Source organism: Triticum dicoccoides, chromosome 5B (genome assembly GCF_002162155.2).
Source record: "Triticum dicoccoides isolate Atlit2015 ecotype Zavitan chromosome 5B, WEW_v2.0, whole genome shotgun sequence".
NCBI lineage: Eukaryota > Viridiplantae > Streptophyta > Magnoliopsida > Poales > Poaceae > Triticum > Triticum dicoccoides.
Window position 1 is genome coordinate 663,886,453 of NC_041389.1, and position 23,740 is coordinate 663,910,192.

Consider the following 23,740-nt stretch of genomic DNA (forward strand, 5'->3'; position numbering starts at 1 on the left):
ACCGCCATGGACGCGCACCGGGGAGAGATCGCGCGCTGGCTCGACGTCCTCGCCGCCAAGGGCGTCCAAGAGCTCGCCTTCATTAACCGCCCGTGGCCGCTCGACATCCGCCTCCCCGCCACGCTCTTCCGCTGCGCCCCCCTGACGCGCCTCTTCCTCAGCGCCTGGAGGCTCCCGGACACGGCCGCCGTACCGCGCTCCGCCGCCTTCCCCAACCTCCGGGAGCTCGGCCTCTCCCTCGTCGCGATGGAGGACCGCGACCTCGCCTTCCTGCTCGACAGAAGCCCCGTCCTGGAGATCCTCACCATCGTTGCGGCTCAGGGCGGAGTGCGCCTCCGCCTTATCAGCCACAGCGTGCGGTGCGTTCAGCTCTGCTATTCCATCCTGGAGGACATCTTGGTGGTGGACGCCCCTCGCCTGGAGAGGCTCTTGCAGTGGACTTGGGGCCTCGGCAGTAACTCCGACAAGTGCTGCAGGGTCAAGATTGGCCATGCACCCAACCTGCGTGCTATTGGATACCTTCAACCAGGAGAGCATGACTTGGAGATTGGCAACACCGCTATCAAGGTCATTACATCGTACATTTGCATTTGGATACCTTCAGCCAGTAGTTAGATCATATGTATACATTCAGCCAGTAGTTAGTTCATATATATGTATGCAGTTGTCTTGTCAATAACAACGTATGCCAGCCAAAATATGATCTTCATCTTCCACATTTGCATTGCAGGCTGGGACTAAGTTGAGCACCAGCACCCTTGTCCCGAGTGTCCAGAACTTGGCCTTGGAACTCACATTCCAAGTTCGCAATGACCTCAAGAAGGTGCATAACTTCCTCCGATGTTTTCCCAACATCGAGACGCTCCATATTAGGGTATCCAAAACATCCAAAGATCATTTTTCATTACCACTATCTATGTACGCAGTGTGGCTTAGCAGACTAAATATTTATGATCCAATCTTGTTGCAGTCCGAAAAGGCTCGTGGGGAGTCTACTGGCAAGGTCGGTCTCAAGTTTTGGCTCGAGGGCGGTCCCATTGCGTGTATCCGGCAGCACTTGAAGAAGATAATTTTCCATGACTTCCGAGGGTCGACAAATGAAACTGCTTTCCTCAAGTTCATCGCTGAGAATGCTCGGGTGCTGGAGAATATGGTTATTGTGGTGTCCGATTGGTTGTTGTCTTCGGGAGTTGATGTGCGTGCTATACTGAAGCATCTGACTTGTGCAAAATGGGCCAGCGGAGCTTGTAAGTTTCAAGTTTTCAAGAGCATACTCAGGGAAGGGGAGCGTCCGGTTTATGGGGTCCGACTAGCTTCTGAGGTTTTGCCATCCGACCCTTTTGACAAGATCTACTATCGTGAACCACTGTTGTAGGGTTAATACTTAGTAGTACTATTCCTCTTGTAGAAGACTGCCGGGCGCTGCCAGGTACTTAGACCTGATTGTTATCACAGTCGGCAGCTGCAGTTCATGTCATTTCTCTAGCAAGTTGATTCCATGATGTTACATCAGAAAACTTGTGATAAATAGCTCTGTCTTTACCTTATTACTACTACAAGGCGTTTCCTGGAATGTTGGCTCTGTCTTTACCTTATTACTCCCCCCTAAAAGAAATATAAGAGCATTTAGATCACTATTTTAGTTATCTAAACGCCCTTATATTTCTTTACAGAGGGAGTACACTTTTTGCTGCTCTTGTACATGAATCCTGATTATCTAGTATGGTCATTCTGATCTGTTGAGCAGCAAATCAGTTATGTTAGCCATTGAAGTTGGTTTGATCTGTGGACATATGGTCCTGTTTCGAATCTAGGAGTTTGAACCTGGCAGGTGCAATCCTCTGAATTCCTTTGGAATTTCTCCAATTTCATACAAGGCCTCTAGATTTGGGTATCTAGGGTTTGAACCAATTAATTGAATTAAGAACTATGCTGAAACTCTTATGATGTTGCCATTTTACATGAAGAAGGTAGGAGTTATTGTATAACAGTGAGGTACTTGTATGGTTTTTACATGAAGAATGTACTGCCGCCATTCCAAAATACTTGTCATGGTTTTAGATCAAATTTGAACTAAAACTACGACAAGTACTTTTGGAACGAATGGAGTAGCAGTTATCTGGGCTCACGTGCCTCCAATATTTGCCCAGCTTTGTCATTAATGTGGTAGATTACCATGAAACGCCACCTTTCCTGAGGCCTATCTTCAAATTACATAGGTTTATTAATTGATTGATCCAACTACATTACTTGATTCTCTTATGTTCTTTGTCAGTGAAAGATCTGCCTTTACACTGAAATTAGTTCTTTGTGCATATTTGCCCTTTTGCGCGTTATTTGGTAATTTGCTACTCGAGAGCTTGCTTCGCTTTCCTCACGGGTGATTAGTGGTGCACGTTTTTTTTCTTGCATTTTCTCTCTGTGTAAACGAACATCTGTTTTAGTAATGATTTGTCTTACATATGCACTATTTGGTGCCAATGAGCCTTCTCCTCTGAGAGCTCAACAGGACATGATTCTTTTGCATTTAACGGACGTTTATCTTTGAATACCAGTAGAAATCTCTGATGTTGATGTTTTGTTCGCCTATCGCTCACATGTTCGCCTATCGTTTATCTTTGCCATGGCGTAAGTCATTTTTCCCATGATGGAAACTGATCCATATTAATTGTGAAGTGTTTCTGTGTGCCTTATTGCTGCTTTTCTGTTCGTGCCCGAAGGATAATTCCTGCTTATGTGTTAGTTTTGTCTTTGGTGCTTAGACTTCTTCCGACAATATGAGAATATATGACATTAGTGTTATTATTATCTTTTCAACGTATTCTAATGATGGAGTAGCATCGAAAGTGACCAAATTCAGTCAATTAGTGAAAAGGGACAGCTTTGCACAAAATATACTACTACATTATGAGGAATCTTCAGGCCTAAATAAGATTCCATATTGCTTTTAATTAAGGTGTGAATGAAATTACAAGCTCTTAAAGTTATAAAACATAACTAAAACCGCAACTCATCTTCCTATATTAGTGATACGGATACCTACATTTCTTTCCTCAGCAAACTAGGAGCATTGGAGGTGCTTCTTTGTCCCGGACAAACAAAAACTCCTTCCCGGTTCATGATTGAGGTACTAGCTATTGGTGTTTGCTCACATCCAAGTTCTCCAATGACAGAATTAGTCATTTGGGTCTGCTTGCCTCTGTCACTATCCGCACTTTGCAAATTTACTTACTACATTTTCTTGATGTTAAAAGTGGTAGAAGTAGCTGTCAGCCCTGAACTCCCTCCTTCTCCTGGAAGAGTTGATATGACTGTGGCTGTTCAGCCGTGAACCTGTGCTTGCCCTGCCTCCATTGGCACCGGAATTTTTTCCTGGAGCGGGTAACATCTGTGAAGAACAAACTGTTGGCACCCCCTTTTGCTCGTTAGACTTGGCCATCGTTCGCTCATCTCTTAATGCTGGATCTGCTCCTGGAGCTGCTCTGTTTACTTCCTCTCCTGGGCGTGCACGGAAGTCTCACGCTGCTCTCCACGAGTTTTTGCTGAACCTCTCCTCTGGCCCTCTGGAGAAAATGCAAGTGAAGTCGTCCATCAAGAAAGCCTGGCTGCCTGGGCAAATGAATTCAAGATTAATGAAGTTGCCACCTTACAGTCAGTCGGAGCCGGGTTCTGTAGCTGGCCGGCCACGGAGCTTGATGCAGAGAAGCTTCTCAGGGCCTAATTGACCGATGAAACGTCGACACTCAAGACTGTTTTTGTCAATGCTCTGAGGTTCGTGGATGCAACAGATCCACGACTCGATTCAAGCTTACGGGCGAAACATTTCACCCTTGCACTACATTTTGTAGCACCACCGCATTATGGTATTCTTTTCTGTGGATGACGGGGGGCTCCACGTATGTACTGAGTATATTTCTTTTGTTTCTTGTAGCCCGCCTATGACGCCGACGTGTCACGACGTCCGCGACGCGTGCTTCAAAGTATATAGTCGGTTGCTAGCTTTACAACTTATACATCTTCAAAAGAGAAGAAGCTTCACAGCTTACTTGTAAAATACGCGTTTCCGGTCATCAAACTTGCACGGGCGCTCATATACGGCCAGGGCTTTCGAACCCGTGACTTGTCCTTAGTATGCTCGGGTGGACAACCACCATACCGGTGATCATTCATATCTGGGTTGCACGACTAATTTCTATATCATATAAAGACAGACCAAAAATAAATTTTCAAAGAAATGTAGCCCGAAAAAAGGAAGCATTGTGGCTCCACCATGTTGTTACCTCATGGTCAGCGTTAACTAAGACTACCACCAAGATACGACAACACAACATGATGGGATAAACATTTTTCATGTTGTTGTTCCTTCTTGTTCTATGTAAGAAAACAAAATATATTCTTGTGCTTCTGACATTTAAAAGAATATTTATGTGTTACAAAAAAAGGTACATGACATTTTAAAAGTTTCAAGAACTTGTATTTGAAAAAAATATTAATCATATGTTTAACCACATATTTGAAAAAAGTTTCAAAAACTTGTATTTGAAAAAATGTTAATCATATGTTTAACTACATATTTGAAAAAAGTTTCAAAAACTTGTATTTGAAAAAATGTTAATCATATGTTTAAAAAATATTAAACGTGTATAATAATGTTTTTAGATGTATAATGGAAAAAATATACGTCAAAACATATAAAATATATGTTTAATATTTTGTAAACATATGATTAAAATTTTAAAATAAAAGTTTTCAAACTTTTTTCAAATATGTGTTAAACATTTTTGGATGGTACGAAACAGTTTTAAACTATGTGAACAATTTTGTACAATGTATAATTTTTTTCAAAAATATCATGAACAGTTTTTTGGAATGTGTGAACATTTTTTAAATGAAAAGTATCATATTTTTTACTTACACAAATGCGTTTTACACTATTTAGGCATTTTAAAAAATGTCATGTGCCTTTTTTTGTAACACATAAACATTTTTTAAATGTCGTAAACACAAGAATATAATTTTGTTTCCTTAAATAGAACAAGAAGGAATAACAACATGAAAAATGTTTATCCCATCTGGACATGTTGTGTCCTTGTAGCCTGGTGATAATCTTGGTTAATGTTGACCTCGAGGTCACATTGGTCGAGCCACGGTGCTCCCTTTTTTCAGGTTACATTTCTTGTAAAATTTATATTCCTGTCCGTGTTTATATGATATAGAAATTAGTCATGATACTCAGACATGAATGACCATCGGTGTGGTGGTTGGGGTAGATATTAGGTGATACCACCTATCACATGCTACCATGCTACAAAATTTTAAAAGTCACATCTATATGTTTCAAAAAATCCTGAAAACAAGTATGGATGTTCACAAGACATATGTCTATAACCCCTAAAAAATTCTGGTCAAAATTTTAAATATACATTGAGAAACAAAAAAGACACATCTGTATGTGAATAGTGTCATTTTCTGACACTGTTCATGTTTTGTCTTTTTGACACTATTCATTCTAGATTTGTCGTTTTTGTTTCTCAATAGGTATTTCAAATTTGGATCTAAATTTTTTAGGTGTTGTAGACATATGTCTTGTGAACATCCACAAATTTTTTCAGAATTTTTTCAAATGTCTAAATTGGATTTTTGAAAAGTGATATCATGGTAGCATATAAAGGGTGGTATGACTTGATATTTTCCCGTCGCGGGTTCGAAACTCCAACGTGTCCCTGGCCACGCTGGCATATGCCACATAGGCCAAGGATACGTCCACATATGTGAAAATTTGACCGTATATAAACACCCGTGCAATTTTATGACCAGAAACACGTATTTTGCAAGTTTATTCACCAAAGCGACTGTCGTGTGTAAGTATGGTTCCCAGTGTATTTACCTCATTTTAAAACTAAGGTCTAAGTTGTCATAGTACGTGTGTGTGAATGGTATAGATGTTTAGTTACTCGTGTTTTTTTGGAAAAGAGCAAAAGTTTTGGCACATTCATTAATTAAGAGAGAAATGAGTTTCATACATGCCCAAAGGCCACCCATCGGAAACAAAAGCCTACTATCCCGGCACTAATTTACTCAAATGCTTGGCTCCCGCCTTAACCCAAGTAAGAGCTTCCTCGCGGATTTTATAGAAGATGAACCCTAAAGTCATGAATCTGTTGTTCAAGACCCTCGCGTTGCGCTCAATCCAAAGTTCCCATGAGACAAGCATTGTGAGAAACGCCATACCCTTGCGGTTGACATGAATTTATAGAAGTAAAATTTAGTCAGATGGACCACGTGGAGCCCACAAGGCATTAGCGCGCCTTGTTGCCTTGCCATCTCCTCACTTCTCGTCTGGTCTCCTTCCGAAGGTTCTCTTTTGTGCAGAAAAAATCGTCAAAAAGTTCCGTAGTGTTTGGACTCTGTTTGGTAAAGATTTTATGGAAAACCAAAAATAAGCAGAAAATACCAATTGACAGTGGTTTAATAGGGTAGCCCTAAAAAATGATATAAAATTGCATAAAAAATATTCAAGATTGATAATATAATAGTATAAAACAATCAAAAATTATAGGTACATTGGAAACGTATCAGTCATCAATAAATACTACGACCATTACAAACAAATCAAAACCCGGTGGCCAAATGGTGCGCAAATCAGTGAGCATATAAGTTGTTTTATGTGTTGGTCATTTGACCGGATATGGTCTGTGTGTTGGACTGGTTGGATGCTCTATGTGAAATAACATGTTGACCATGTCCTTGTTTGATAGCCAGCATGTGCGTGTACATTCTTCTTCAATGTGCAGAAGAAGCACTTCATCTTCATGTATTATTGGTTGAAGTTGAATACGCACCCTAAATGACTCCTATACATTGCCAATTCCATGAAGACCGCCGACATCATCGTGAATGAAAACCAAGATAGTGACACTACAAAAGGAGAGCTGACCAAGAAGGTCAAAAGGGGTTTCGGCGGAGGAAGTGGGAGGAGAAGGAGAAGCGAGAAGGGATGTCGGCCAAGATGATAAAGAGGTTTGACGATATCATGGCGAAAAAGGAGCAGGCATGCGTCAAGCACAATTATGCAAATGAGGAAGAAAGGCCGAGAGGTTTGAGAAGTTCATGGCGGCGATAGAGAAGAAGATCAATCTTAGAAAGAAGAGATTTGAGGTCATGACTAACTCGGAGTATGTCAAGATGTTGATCTTAAAGATGGCGGTCATGGATCCTGATGCAGCGAGGATGTGCAAGCCTACTGTGCAAAGTTGTTCAACCATTTGTCGGTTGAGTTGAAGGAGCTGAAGATAAGGAGTTGCCAGCTGCAGAGTGAAGTATTTGCCACAGATAGCCGTCTTTCCATGCAAAAATTAATGTTTTTTGCACGGACAGTGGGACTGTTAATTTTAGGATCCGCTAGATGTAAAAACTTGTCGAACATTCGATGCCTTTTCAATGTAATGCACATGTTTGCAACTATTTTCACGTATGCAAATAATGCTATTTATTCAATATATTCTTGTCAACAAGAGAATGTTAGAGCTGGAAAGATATTTCATGCGTTGAGTTGGATGAGCGGCTTCCATATCTGTGTCTATCGACACAAAGGCATAGCCAGGTTGGCAGCACGCCCCGGGCCAATAGCCTAGCTACACTAGTAAATAATGTCTAATAGTATTCTGACTATATATTACATTGAACGAATAGAATAGCTGCCACGTCCCATGCCATGGCCCTGGTAGCCTGGGGCAAGGCTAAGGGAAACTCCAACGCACGAACCCAAATTGCCCGGTCGCGTTCCTTTGGAGGTAAACGAACAAATCAGGCGGCTCAATGCACAGGAGCAAACAGACCAATGTTCGTTTTTGGTCTGCTTTCAACCCATTCCCGGCACAACTTTGGGTCGCGTTTGCGGCTAAACGGACGCGTGCGGATGGGCGGGACGCGCACCCTTGTTCTTGAAGGAAATATGCCCTAGAGGCAATAATAAAGTTGTTATTTCATATTTTCTTATATCATGATAAATGTTTATTATTCATACTAGAATTGTATTACCGGAAACTTGATACATGTGTGAATACATAGACAAAAACATCGTGTCCCTAGTATGCCTCTACTTGACTAGCTCGTTGATAAAAGATGGTTAAGTTTCCTAGCCATGGGCATGTGTTGTCATTTGATGAACGAGATCACATCATTAGGAGAATGATGTGATGAACAAGACCCATCCGTTAGCTTAGTATAATGATCATTCAATTTTTATTGCTAATGCTTTCTTCATGTTAAATACATATTCCTTCGACTATGAGATTATGCAACTCCCGGACACCGGAGGAATGCCTTTTGTGCTATCAAACGTCACAACATAACTGGATGATTATAAAGATGCTCTACAGGTATCTCTGAAGGTGTTTGTTGGGTTAGCATAGATCGAGATTAGGATTTGTCACTCCGAGTATCGGAGAGGTATATTTGGGCCCTCTCAGTAATGCACATCATATGAAGCCTTGCAAGCAATGTGACTAATGAGTTAGTTGAGGGATGATGCATTACGGAATGAGTAAAGAGACTTGCCGGTAATGAGATTGAACTAGGTATGAAGATATCGACGATCGAATCTCGGACAAGTAACATACGTATGACAAAGGAATAACTTATGTTGTCATTGCAGTTCGACCGATAAAGATCTTCGTAGAATATGTGGGAACCAATATGAGCATCCAGGTTCCGCTATTGGTTATTGACCAGAGAGGTGTCTCGATCATGTCTACATAGTTCTCGAACCCGTAGGGTCCGCACGCTTAACATTCGATGACGATTTGTATTATATGAGTTATGTGTTTTGGTGACCGAAGTTTGTTCAGAGTCCTGGATGAGATCACGGACATGACAGGAGTCTCGAAATGTTTGAGAAGTAAAGATTGATATATTGGAAGGTAGTATTCGGACACCGGAAGTGGAATGTATCGTGTACATATTGGAGTATCGGAGGGGTTACCGGAACCCCCCGGGGAAAGATATGGGCCATAGGAGGGATGCACACTAGCCCACAAAGGGGTGGCGCGCCCCCACAGGGAAGGAGGCCGAATTAGACAACAAGAGGGGGCGGCGCCCCCCCTTTCCTTCTCCTCCCCTCTCTCTTTTCCCATTTCCCCCTCCGGTAAAAGGAAGGGGGCGAATCCTACTAGGACCCCAAGTAGGACTCCTCCTACTTGGGGCGCGCCTAGGGCCGACCTCCTCTCCATCCCTCCTTTATATACGGGGGTCGCCCCTAGAACACACATCAATTGTTCCAAGCCGTAGGCGGCGCCCCCTGCACAATTTACGCCTCCGGTCATATTCTCGCGATGCTTAGGCGAAGCCCTGCGCGGATCACATCACCATCACCATCACCATGTCGTCGTGCTGACGGAACTCATCTACTTGCTCGACCCTCTGCTGGATCAAGAGCTCGAGGGACGTCATCATGCTGAACGTGTGCAGAACTCGGATGTGCCGTACGTTCGGTACTCGATCGGCCGGAATGAGAAGACGTTCGACTACATCAACCGTGTTAAGCAAACACTTCCGCTTTCGGTCTACGAGGGTATGTGGACACACTAATACCCTCTTGTTGCTATGCATCTTCTAGATAGATCTTGTGTGAGCATAGGAATTTTTTTGAAATTGCATGCTACGTTTCCCCAGCGGTATCAGAGCCAAGTCTATGCGTAGGTGATATGCATGAGTAGAACACAAAGAGTTGTGGGTGGTGATCGTCATACTTCTTACCACCAATGTCTTATTCTGATTCAGAGGTATTGTTGGATGAAGCGGCCCGGACCAACCTTACATGACCACGTTCATGAGACCGGTTCCACCGACAGACATGCAACTAGTTTTGTAGAAAGGTGGCTGGCGGGTGTCTGTTTCTCCAACTTTAGTTGAATCAAATTTGACTGTGGCCGGTCCTTGTTGAAGGTTAAAACGACAAACTTGATAAATCACCGTTGTGGTTTTGTGCCGTAGGTAAGAACGGTTCTTGCTAGAAGCCCGTAACAGCCACGTAAAACTTGCAACAACAATGTAGAGGACGTCTAACTTGTTTTTGCAGGGCATGTTGTGATGTGATATGGTCAAGACATGATGTGATATACGTTGTTGTATGAGATGATCATGTTTTGTAAAAGTTATCGGCAACTGGCAGGATCCTTATGGTTGTCGCTTTATTGTATGAAATACAAACACCATGTAATTGCTTTACTTTATCACTAAGCGGTAGCGATAGTCGTAGAAGCAATAGTTGGCGAGACGACCAGGACGCTACGATGGAGATCAAGGTGTCAAGCCGGTGATGATGGAGATCATGACATTGCTTTGGTGATGGAGATCAAAAGCACAAGATGATGATGGCCATATCATGTCACATATTTTGATTGCATGTGATGTTTATCTTTATGCATCTTATTTTGCTTAGTACGATGGTAGCATTATAAGATGACCCCTTAACTAAATTTCAAGGTATAAGTGTTCTCCCTGAGTATGCACCGTTGTGAAAGTTCTTCGTGCTGAGACACCACGTGATGATCGGGTGTGATAGGCTCTACGTTCAAATACAACGGGTGCAAGCCAGTTTTGCACATGCGGAATACTCGGGTTAAACTTGACGAGCCTAGCATGTAAAGACATGGCCTCGGAACACTAGAGATCGAAAGGTCAAACTTGAATCATATAGTGGATATGATCAACATAGAGATATTCACCATTGATGACTACTCCATCTCACGTGATGATTGGACATGGTTTAGTTGATTTGGATCACGTATCATTTAGATGACTTGAGGGATGTCTATCTAAGTGGGAGTTCTTAAGTAATATGATTAATTGAACTTTGATTTATCCTGAACTTAGTCCTGATAATATTTGCAAATTATGTTGTAGATCAATAGCTCGCGTTGTAGCTCCCCTATGTTTTTGATATGTTCCTAGAGAAAACTAACTTGAAAGATGATAGTGCCAATGATGCGGACTGGGTCCGTGAACTGAGGACCTCATTGCTGCACAGAAGAATTATGCCCTTGATGCACCGCTAGGTGACAGACCTATTGCAGGAGAAGATGCAGACGTTATGAACGTTTTGTCCAACTTGATATGATGACTACTTGATAGTTTAGTGCACCATGCTTTACGGCTTAGAACCGGGAATTCAAAAACGTTTTGAACGCCACATAGCATATGAGATGTTCCCGGAGCTGAAATTGGTATTTCAGGCTCATGACCGTGTCGAGAGGTATGAGACCTCTGACAAGTACTTTTCCTACAAGATGGAGGAGAATAGATCAACTAGTGAGTATGTGCTCAGAATGTCTGAGTACTACAATCGCTTGAATCAAGTGGGAGTTAATCTTCCAGATAAGATAGTGATTGACAGAGTTCCCTAGTCACTATCACCAAGTTACTGGAACTTCGTGACGAACTATAATATGCAAGCGATGACAAAAATGATTCTCGGGCTCTTCGTGATGCTGAAATCGATGAAGGTAGAAATCAAGAAAAAGCATCATGTGTTGATGATTAAACAAGATCACTAGTTTTAAGAAAAGGGCAAAGGGAAAGAAAGGGAACTTCCAGAAGAATGGCAAGCAAGTTGTCACTCCCGTGGAGAAGCCCAAAGCTGGACCTAAGCCTGAAACTGAGTGCTTCTACTGCAAAGGAAATGGTCACTAGAAACGGAACTACCCCAAATATTTGGCGGATAAGAAGGATGGCAAAGTGAACAAAGGTATATTTGATATACATGTTACTGTTGGGGAACGCGGTAATTTCGAAAAAATTCCTACGATCACGCAAGATCTATCTAGGAGATGCATAACAATGAGAGGGGAGAGTGTGTCCACGTACCCTCGTAGACCAAAAGCGGAAGCGTTTAGTAACGCAGTTGATGTAGTCGAACTTCTTCACGATCCAACCGATCCAAGTACCGAACGTACGGCCCCTCCGCGTTCAGCACACGTTCAGCTCGATGACGTCCCTCGTGCTCTTGATCTAGTTGAGGACGAGGGAGTGTTCCGTCAGCATGATGGCATGGCGACGGTGATGATGATGTTACCGGCGCAGGGCTTCGCCTAAGCACTACGGTGATATGACCGAAGTGTGTAATTGTGGAGGGGGCACCGCACACGGCTAAGAAAAGACTTGGTGTGTTCTAGGGTACCCCTGCCCCCATATATAAAGGAGGGAGGGGGAGTCCATCCGGCCCTAGGGGCGCGCCAAGGAGAGGGATTCCTACTACGACTACTAATCCTAGTAGGATTCCTCTACAAGGAAGAGAGGGGGAATGAAGGAGAGGGAGAGGGAGTAGGAAAGGGGGCGCCCCCCCTTCCCTTGTCCAATTCGGACTACTAAGGGGGGGGCTGCCCTGGCTGCCCTCCTCTCTCTCCACTATGGCCCATGGTGGCCCACTAGTTCCCCCGGGGGGTTCCGGTAACCCCTCTAGCACTCTGTTTTTACCCGAAACCACCCGGAACACTTCCGGTGTCCGAATAACATGGTCCAATATATGAATGTTTATGTCTTGACAATTTTTAGACTCCTCGTCACGTCCGTGATCTGATCCGGGACTCCAGCCAAACGTCGGTCATCGAAACACATAACTCATAATACATATCATCATCGAAAGTTAAGCGTGCGGACCCTACGGGTTCAAGAACTATGTAGACATGACCGAGACACATCTCCGGTCAATAACCAATAGTGAAACCTGGATGCTCATATTGGCTCCTACATATTCTATGAATATCTTTATCGGTCAAACCGCATAACTAACATACGTTGTTCCCTGTGTCATCAGTATGTTACTTGGCCGAGATTCGATCATCTGTATCATCATACCTTGTTCAATCTCGTTACCGGTAAGTATCTTTACTCGTTCTGTAATACTTCATCCTGCAACTAACTCATTAGTCACATTGCTTGCCAGGCTTATAGTGATGAGCATTACCGAGAGGGCCCAGAGATACTTCTCCGAAACACAGAGTGACAAATCCTAATCTCGATCTATGCCAACCCAACAAACACCTTCGGAGACACCTGTAGAGTATCTTTATAATCACCCATTTACGTTGTGACGTTTGATAGCACACAAGGTGTTCCTCCGGTATTCGGGAGTTGCATAATCTCATAGTCTCAGGAACATGTATAAGTCATGAAGAAAGCAGTAGCAATGAAACTATAACAACCATAATGCTAAGCTAACGGATGGGTCATGTCCACCACATCATTGTCCTAATGATGTGATCCTGTTTATCAAATGACAACACATGTCTATGGTTAGGAAACATAACCATCTTTGATTAACGAGCTAGTCAAGTAGAGGCATACTAGGGACACTATGTTTTGTCTATGTATTCACACATGTACTAAGTTTCTGGTTAATACAATTATAGCATGAATAATAAACATTTATCATGAAATAAGGAAATAAATAATAACTTTATTATTGCCTCTAGGGCATATTTCCTTCAGTCTCCCACTTGCACTAGAGTCAATAATCTAGATTACAAAGTAATGATTTTAACACCCATGGAGTTTTGGTGCTGATCATGTTTTGCTCGTGGAAGAGGCTTAGTCAACGGGTCTGCAACATTCAGATCCGTATGTATCTTGCAAATCTCTATGTCTCCCTCTGACACTTGATGACGGATGGAATTGAAGCGTCTCTTGATGTGCTTGGTTATCTTATGAAATCGGGATTCCTTTGACAAGGCAATTGCACCAGTATTGCCACAAAAGATTTTCATTAGACCCGATGCACTAGGTATGACACCTAGATCGGATATGAACTCCTTCATCCAGACCCCTTCATTCGTTGCTTCCAAAGCAGCTATGTACTCCGCTTCACATGTAGATCCCGCCACGACGCTTTGCTTGGAATTGCACCAACTGACAGCTCCACCATTCAATAAAAATACGTATCCGGATTGTGACTTAGAGTCATCCGGATCGGTGTCAAAGCTTGCATCAATGTAACCGTTTACGACGAGCTCTTTGTCACCTCCATAAACGAGAAACATATCCTTAGTCCTTTTCAGGTATTTCAGGATGTTCTTGACCGTTGTCTAGTGCTCCACTTCAGGATTACTTTGGTACCTCCCTGCTATATTTATAGCAAGGCACACATCAGGTATGGTAAACAACATTGCATACATGATAGAACCTATGGCTGAAGCATAGGGAATGACTTTCATTTTCTCTCTATCTTCCGCAGTGGTCGGGCATTAAGTCTGACTCAACTTCACACCATGTAACACAGGCAAGAACCCTTTCTTTGACTGGTCCATTTTGAACTTCTTCAAAACTTTATCAAGGTATGTGCTTTGTGAAAGTCCAATTAAGCGTCTTGATCTATCTCTATAGATCTTGATGCCCAATATGTAAGCAGCTTCACCGAGGTCTTTCATTGAAAAACTCTTATTCAAGTATCCTTTTATGCTATACAGAAATTCTATATCATTTACAATCAACAATATGTCATAATATTAGAAATGCTACAGAGCTCCCACTCACTTTCTTGTACATATAGGCTTCTCCAAAAGTCTATATAAAACCATATGCTTTGATCACACTATCAAAGCATTTATTTCAACTCCGAGAGGCTTGCACCAGTCCATAAATGGATCACTGGAGCTTGCACACTTTATTAGCACCATTTGGATCAACAAAACCTTCTGGTTGCATCATATACAATTCTTCTTCCAAAAATCAATTCAAGAATGCAGTTTTGACATCCATCTGCCAAATTTCATAATCATAAAATACGAAAATTGCTAACATGATTCAGACAGACTTAAGCATCGCTACGGGTGAGAAAGTCTCATCGTAGTCAACTCATTGAACTTGTCAAAAACCTTTCGCAACAAGTCGAGCTTTGTAGATAGTAACATTACCGTCAGCTTCAATCTTCTTCTTGAAGATCCATTTATTTTCTATGGCTTGCCGATCATCGGGCAAATCCACCAAAGTCCACACTTTTGTTCTCATACATGGATCCCATCTCAGATTTCATGGCCTCAAGCCATTTCGTGGAATTTGGGCTCATCGTCGCTTCCTCATAGTTTGTAGGTTCACCATGGTCTAGTAACATGACTTGCAGAACAGGATTACCATACCACTCTGGTGCGGATCATACTCTAGAAGACCTACGAGGTTTTGTAGTAACTTGATCTGAAGTTTCATGATCATCATCATGAGCTTCCTCACTAATTGGTGTAGGAATCACTGGAACTGATTTCTGTGACGAACTACTTTCCAATTCGGGAGAAGGTACAATTACCTCATCAAGTTCTACTTTCCTCCCATTCACTTCTTTCGAGAGAAACTCCTTCTCTAGAAAGGATCCATTCTTAGCAAAAAATATTTTTCCTTCGGATCTGTGATAGAAGGTGTACCCAATAGTTTCCTTTGGGTATCCTATGAAGACGCACTTCTCCGATTTGGGTTCGAGCTTATCACTTTGAAGCTTTTTCACATAAGCATCGCAGCCCCAAATTTTAAGAAATGACAACTTTGGTTTCTTGCCAAACCATAGTCCATAAGGCGTCGTCTCAATGGATTTTGATGGTGCCCTATTTAAAGTGGATGCAGTCATCTCTAAAGCATATCCCAAAAACTATAGCGGTAAATCAGTAAGAGACATCATAGATTGCACCATATCCAATAAAGTACGGTTACGACGTTCGGACACACCATTTTGCTGTGGTGTTCCAGGTGGCGTAAGTTGTGAAACTAAACCACATTGTTTCGAATGAAGACCAAACTCATTCATTCTCAACGCTGGCAGTGATTGAAGAACTCTGTCAATGACACTATCATCAGGAAGATTAACTCCTAGCTGAGTCAAGTGGTTATGGTACCCAGACATTCTGAGTATGTGTTCACTAACAAAACTATTCTCCTCCATTTTGCAGCTATAGAACTTGTTGGATACTTCATATCTCTATACTCGGGCATTTGCTTGAAATATTAACTTCAACTCTTGGAACATCTCATATGCTCCATGACGTTCAAAATGTCTTTCAAGTCCCGATTCTAAGCCATAAAGCATGGCACACTGAACTATCGAGTAGTCATCAACACGCGCCTGCTAGGAATTCACAATGTCTGCAGTTGCTGGCGCGGGTGGTACACCTAACGGTGCTTCTAGGACGTAATTCTTCTGTCCAGCATGAGGATAATCCTCAAGTTACAGACCCAGTTCGTGTAATTGCTACCATCATCTTTCAACTTAGCTTTCTCTAGGAATGCATTAAAATTCAAAGGAACGGTAGCACGGGCCATTGATCTACAATAACATAGACATGCAAAATAACTATCAGGACTAAGTTCATGATAAATTAAAGTTCAATTAATCATATTACTTAAGAACTCCCACTTATATAGACATCCCTCTAGTCATCTAAATGATCATGTGATCCAAATCAAGTAAACCATGGCCGATCATCACGTGAGATGGAGTAGTTTTCAATGGTGAACATCACTATGTTGATCATATCTACTATATAATTCACGTTCGACCTTTCAGTCTTAGTGTCCCGAGGCCATATCTGCATATGCTAGGCTCGTCAAGTTTAACCCGAGTATTCTGTGTGCAAAACTCCCTTGCATCCATTGTATGTGAACGTAGATCTTATCATACCCGATCATCACGTGGTGTCTCGGCATGACGAACTGTAGCAACGGTGCATACTCAGGGAGAACACTTATACCTTGAAATTTAGTAAGATATCATCTTATAATGCTACCGCCATACTAAGAAAAATAAGATGCATAAAAGATAAACATCACATGCAATCAAAATATGTGACATGATATGGCCATCATTGTCTTGTGCTCATGATCTCCATCACTGAAGCATCATCATGATATCCATCGTCACCGCTGCAACACCTTGATCTCCATTGTAGCATCGTTGTAGTCTCGCAAACTATTGCTTCTACGACTATCGCTACCACTTAGTGATAAAGTAAAACAATTACATGGTGACTGCATTGCATACAATAAAGCGACAACCATATGGCTCCTGCCAGTTGCCGATAACTCTGTTACAAAACATGATCATCTCATACAACAATTTATATCACATCATGTCTTGACCATATCACATCACAACAAGCCCTGCAAAAACAAGTTAGATGTCCTCTACTTTGTTGTTGCAAGTTTTACGTGGCTACTACGGGCTTCTAGCATGAACCGTTCTTACCTACGCATCAAAACCACAACGATTTTTCGTCAAGTGTGTTGTTTTAACCTTCAACAAGGACCGGCTGTAGTCAAACTCGATTCAACTAAAGTTGGAGAAACAGACACCTGCCAGCCACCTATGTGCAAAAGCACGTCGGTAGAACCAGACTCATGAACGCGGTCATGTAATGTCGGTTGGGGCCGCTTCATCCAACAATACTGCCGAATCAAAGTAAGACGTTGGTGGTAAGCAGTATGACTATTATCGCCCACAACTCTTTGTGTTCTACTCATGCATAAAACATCTACTCATAGACCTGAGCTCGGATGTCACTGTTGGGGAATGCGGTAATTTCAAAAAAAAATCCTACGATCACGCAAGATCTATCTAGGAGATGCATAGCAACGAGAGGGGAGAGTGTGTCCACGTACCCTCATAGACCGAAAGCGGAAGTGTTTTGTAACGTGGTTGATGTAGTCGAACTTCTTCGCGATCCAACCGATCCAAGTACCGAACGTACAACACCTCCATGTTCAGCTCGATGACGTCCCTCGTGCTCTTGATCCAGTTGAGGATGAGGGTGAGTTCTGTCAACATGGCAGCGTGGCGACGGTGATGATGATGTTACCGGCGCAGGGCTTCGCCTAAGCACTACGGCGGTATGACCGGGGTGTGTAACTTTGGAGGGGGGCACCGCACACGGCTAAGAGAAGACTCGGTGTGTTCTAGGGTGCCCCCTGCCCCCGTATATAAAGGAGGGATGGGGAGGCCGGACGGCCCTAGGGGCGCGCCAAGGAGAGGAAGTCCTACTAGGACTACTAGTCCTAGTAGGATTCCTCTACAAGGAAGAGAGGGGGAAGGAAGGAGAGGGAGAGGGAGTAGGAAAGGGGGCGTCACCCCTCTTCCCTTGTCCAATTCAGGCTGATAAAGGGGGGGGGGGCGGCCTGGCCTGGCTGCCCTCCTTTCTCTCCACTAAGGCCCATGGTGGCCCATTAGTTCCCCCAGGGGGTTCCAGTAACCCCTTCGGCACTCAGTTTTTACCCGAAACCACCCGAAAAACTTCTGGTGTCCGAATAACATGGTCCAATATATCAATCTTTATGTCTCGACCATTTCGGGACTCCTCTTCACGTCCGTGATATCATCCGGGATTCCGAACAAACTTAGGTCATCAAAACACATAACTCATAATACATATCATCATCGAACGTTAAGCGTGCGGACCCTACGGGTTAGAGAACTCTGTAGACATGACCGAGACACATCTCTGGTCAATAACCAATAGCGGAACCTGGATGCTCATATTGGCTCCTACATTTTCTATGAAGATCTTTATCGGTCAAACCGCATAACAACATATGTTGTTCCCTTTGTCATCGAAATGTTACTTGCCCGAGATTTGATAGTCGGTATCATCATACCTAGTTCAATCTCATTACCGGCAAGTCTCTTTACTCATTTGTAATACTTCATCCAGCAACTAACTCATTAATCACATTGCTTGCAAGGCTTATAGTGATGAGCATTACCGAGAGGGCCCAGAGATACCTCTCCGATACACGGAGTGACAAATCCTAATCTCGATCTATGCCAACCCAACAAACACCTTCGGAGACACCTGTAGAGTATCTTTATAATCACCCATTTACGTTGTGACGTTTGATAGCACACAAGGTGTTCCTCCGGTATTCGGGAGTTGCATAATCTCATAGTCTAAGGAACATGTATAAGTCATGAAGAAAGCAGTTGCAATGAAACTGTAATGATCATAAATTCATAATGCTAAGCTAATGGATGGGTCATGTCCATCACATCATTCTCCTAATGATGTGATCCCGTTTATCAAACGACAACACATGTCTATGGTTAGGAAACATAACCATCTTTGATTAACGAGCTAGTCAAGTAGAGGCATACTAGGGACACTATGTTTTGTCTATGTATTCACACATGTACTACGTTTCCGGTTAATACAATTATAGCATGAATAATATACATTTATCATGAAATAAGTAAATAAATAATAACTTTATTATTTCCTCTAGGGCATATTTCCTTCAGTTATTGATGTGTACCTTACTAGTGCTCGTAGTGGACCCTAGGTATTTGATACATGTTCGGTTGCTAAGATTAGTAACTCGAAACAGGAGTTGCAGAATAAATAGAGACTAGTTGAGGGTGAAGTGATGATGTATGTTGGAAGTGGTTCCAAGATTGATATGATCATCATCGCACGCTCCCTATACTTTCGGGATTAGTGTTGAACCTAGATAAATGTTACTTGGTGTTTGCGTTGAGCATGAATATGATTAGATCATGTTTATTGCAATACGGTTATTCATTTAAGACAGAGAATAATTGTTATTATGTTTACATGAATAAAACCTTCTATGGTCATACACCCAATGTTAATGTTTTATTGAATCTCGATCATAGTGATACACATATTCATAATATTGATGCCAAAAGATGCAAAGTTGATAATGATAGTGCAACATACTTATGGCACTGCTGTTTAGGTCATATTGGTGTAAAGCGCATGAAGAAACTCCATGCAGATGGACTTTTGGAATCACTTGATTATGAATCATTTGTACTTGTGAACCATGCCTCATGGGCAAGATGACTAAAACTCCGTTCTCCGGAAAAATGGATCGAGCCAATGACTTATTGGAAATAATACATACTGATGTATGTAGTCCAATGAGTGTTGAGGCTCATGGTGGGTATCGCTATTTTCTGACCTTCATAGATGATTTGAGAAGATCTGGGTATATCTACTTAATGAAGCACAAGTCTGAAATATTTGAAAAGTTCAAAGAATTTCAAAGTGAAGTGGAGAATCATCGTAACAAGAAAATAAAGTTTCTACGATCTGATCGCGGAGGTGAATATTTGAGTTACGAATTTGGCCTTCATTTAAAACAAGTGGAATAGTTTCACAACTCACTCCACCTGGGACACCACAGCGTAATGGTGTGTCCGAACATTGTAACCATACTTTATTAGATATGGTGCGATCTATGATGTCTCTTACTGATTTACCACTATCGTTTTGGGGTTATGCATTAAAGACAACTGCATTCATGTTAAATAGGGCACCATCAAAATCCGTTGAGACGACACCGTATGAATAGTGGTGTGCTAATAAACCTAAGCTATCGTTTCTTAAAGTTTGGGGATGCGATGCTTATGTCAAAAGGCTTCGGCCTGATAAGCTCGAACCCAAATCGGAGAAGTGCATCTTCATAAGATACCCTAAGGAAGCAATTGGTTACACCTTCTACCACAAATCCGAAGGCAAGATTTTTGTTGCCAAGAATGGAACCTTCTCTAGAGAAGGAGTTTTTCTCGAAAGAAGTGAGTGGGAGGAAAGTATAACTTGAAGAGGTAATTGTACCTTCTCTCAATTTGGAAAGTAGCTCATCCGAGAAATCTGTTCCCGTGATGTCTACACCAACTGGAGAGGAAGCTAATGATAATGATCATGAAACTTCAGATCAAGTTGCTACATAACCTCGTAGGTCAACGAGAGCACGATCCGCACTAGAGTGGTATGGTAATCATGTTCTGGAAGTCATGTTACTTGACCATGACGAACCTACGAACTATGAAGATGGTATGATGAGCCCAGATTCCCACAGATGGCTTGAGGCCATGAAATCTGAGATATGATCCATGTATGAGAACAAAGTGTGGACTTTGTTGGACTTGCCCGATTGTGACGCCCCCGATTTAATCGTACACTAATCATACACGCAAATGTGTACGATCAAGATCAGGGACTCACGAGAAGATATCACAACACAACTCTACAAATAAAATAAGTCATACAAGCATCATAATACAAGCCAGGGGCCTCGAGGGCTCGAATACAAGTGCTCGATCATAGACGAGTCAGCGGAAGCAACAATATCTGAGTACAGACATAAGTTAAACAAGTTGCCATAAGATGGCTAGCACAAACTGGGATACAGATCGAAAGAGGCGCAGGCCTCCTGCCTGGGATCCTCCTAAACTACTCCTGGGCGTCGTCAGCAGCCTGCACGTAGTAGTAGGCACCTCCAGTGTAGTAGGAATCATCGTCGACGGTGGCGTCTGGCTCCAGGGCTCCAGCATCTGGTTGCGACAACCAGGAAGAAAGGAAAAGGGGAAAAAGGGGGGAGAAAGCAACCGTGAGTACTCATCCAAAGTACTCGCAAGCAAGGAACTACACTACATATGCATGGGTATATGTGTAAGGAGGCCATATTAGTGGACTGAACTGCAGAATGCCAGAATAAGAGGGGGATAGCTAGTCTTATCGAAGACTACGCTTCTGGTCACCTTCGTCTTGCAACAGGCAGAAGAGGGTAGGTCGAAGTCCTCCAAGTAGCATCGCATAGCATATCCTACCCAGCGATCCTCCCCTCGCATCCCTGAGGGAGAGCGACCACCGGTTGTATCTGGCACTTGGAAGGGTGTGTTTTATTAAGTATCTGGTTCTAGTTGTCATAAGGTCAAGGTACAACTCCAAGTCGTCCTGTTACCGAAGATCACGGCTATTCGAATAGATTAACTTCCCTGCAGGGGTGCACCACATAACCCAACACGCTTGATCCCATTTGGCCGGACACACTTTCCTGGGTCATGCCCGGCCGCGGAAGATCAACACGTCGCAGCCCCACCTAGGCACAACAAAGAGGCCAGCACGCCGGTCTAAACCTAAGCGCACAGGGGTCTGGGCCCATCGCCCATAGCACACCTGCACGTTGCGAGGGCGGCCGAAAGCAGACCTAGCCTAGTGGCATTCCAGTCCAATTCGGCGCGCGCCGCTCCGTCGCTGACGTCTGAAGTGCTTCGGCTGATACCACGACGTCGGGATACCCATAACTACTCCCACGTAGATGGTTAGTGCGTATAGGCTCGTAGCCGACTCAGATCAAATACCAAGATCTCGTTAAGCGTGTTAAGTATCCGCGAACGCCGAACAGGGCCAGGCCCACCTGTCTCCTAGGTGGTCTCAACCTGCCCTGTCGCTCTGCCACAAAGTAACAGTCGAGGGCCGTCGGGAACCCAGGCCCACCTCTACCGGGATGGAGCCACCTGTCCTTTCAGCCCCCAACTCCGAACAGTATCACAGGTAATGTAACAGTGTAAAGTATATAGTATATGCCCGTGATCACCTCCCGAAGTGATCACAGCCCAGTAGTATAGCATGGCAGACGGACAAGAGTGTAGGGTCACTGATGGAACACTAGCATCCTATACTAAGCATTTAGGATTGCGGGTAAGGTATCAATGACTGTAGCAGCAATGACAGGCTATGCATCAGAATAGGATTAACGGAAAGCAGTAACATGCTACACTACTCTAATGCAAGCAGTATAGAGAAGAGTAGGCGATATCTGGTGATCAAAGGGGGGGCTTGCCTGGTTGCTCTGGCAAGAGAGAGGGGTCGTCAACTCCGTAGTCGAACTGGTCAGCAGCAGCGTCAGTCTCGTAGTCTACCGGAGAGAAGAGGGGGAAGAAATAATGAATACAGAGCAAACAAAGCATCACAAAATATAACAAGGCAATACGCGGTGTTCGGTGTGCCCTAACGCGGTAGTAGGTGATACCGGTGAAGGGGGGGAAACCCCCGGGAAAGTATTCCCGGTGTTTCGTGTTTTCGGGCAGAGGAGCCGGAGGGGGAAAGTTGCGGGTTCGATAGGTTAGGGGTGTGTGGCGGACGAACGGACCGCGTATCCGGATTCGTCTTGTCGTTCTGAGCAACTTTCATGTTGAAAATATTTTAATCCGAGTTACGGATTAAAAGATATGATTTTCTAAAGATTTTATTAATCTCTGGAATTTAATTAATTATTTAATCCAACATTATCCAGAATAGTAAATGATGACGTCAGCATGACATCAGAGTGATGTCAGCAGTCAACGTTGACCATTGACCTGGTCAACCTGTCAGGTGGGTCCCACCTGTCAGGGGCTGTTACCTAATTAACTACTGTTTCGTTAATTTAATTATCTAATTAGATTAATTTAAACAGGATTAATTAACTTAATTAATTTAGTTAATAATTAATTAATTAATTAAATTCATTTTTATTATTTGTTTTACTTATATATTTATTTATTATTATTATTATTATTATTTTTGAAACCATTTTATTATTATTATTATTATTATTTCTTATTTCATTTTCGTTCACAGGGGGTGGGCCCCGTTTGTCTGAGGCACGGAGGCCTTGAGGGTCGGGCGTGCGGGCGTAGGGGCGGGTGCCGGCCCGAGCCAAAGGAGGCGCTGGGGCAACGGGGGCAGCGGCGAGGTGCGCTGGGCGCAGCGGGCGCCCGCACTGGATGCAACCAGTCAGGGCCACGACGAGAGAGGGGGGGGTTCGCCGGCGTGGTAGTGGCGAGGCCACGGCGGGAAAAATGGGAGGAGCAGGGCGCGGTCGCCGGTACGGGGGAGCCACAGCGAGGAGGTGGCTGGCCGGAGCGGGGCGGGCACGGAGCGGAACGGCGGACGGCGGCGGCCACCGCAGGCATCGTGCGGCCACG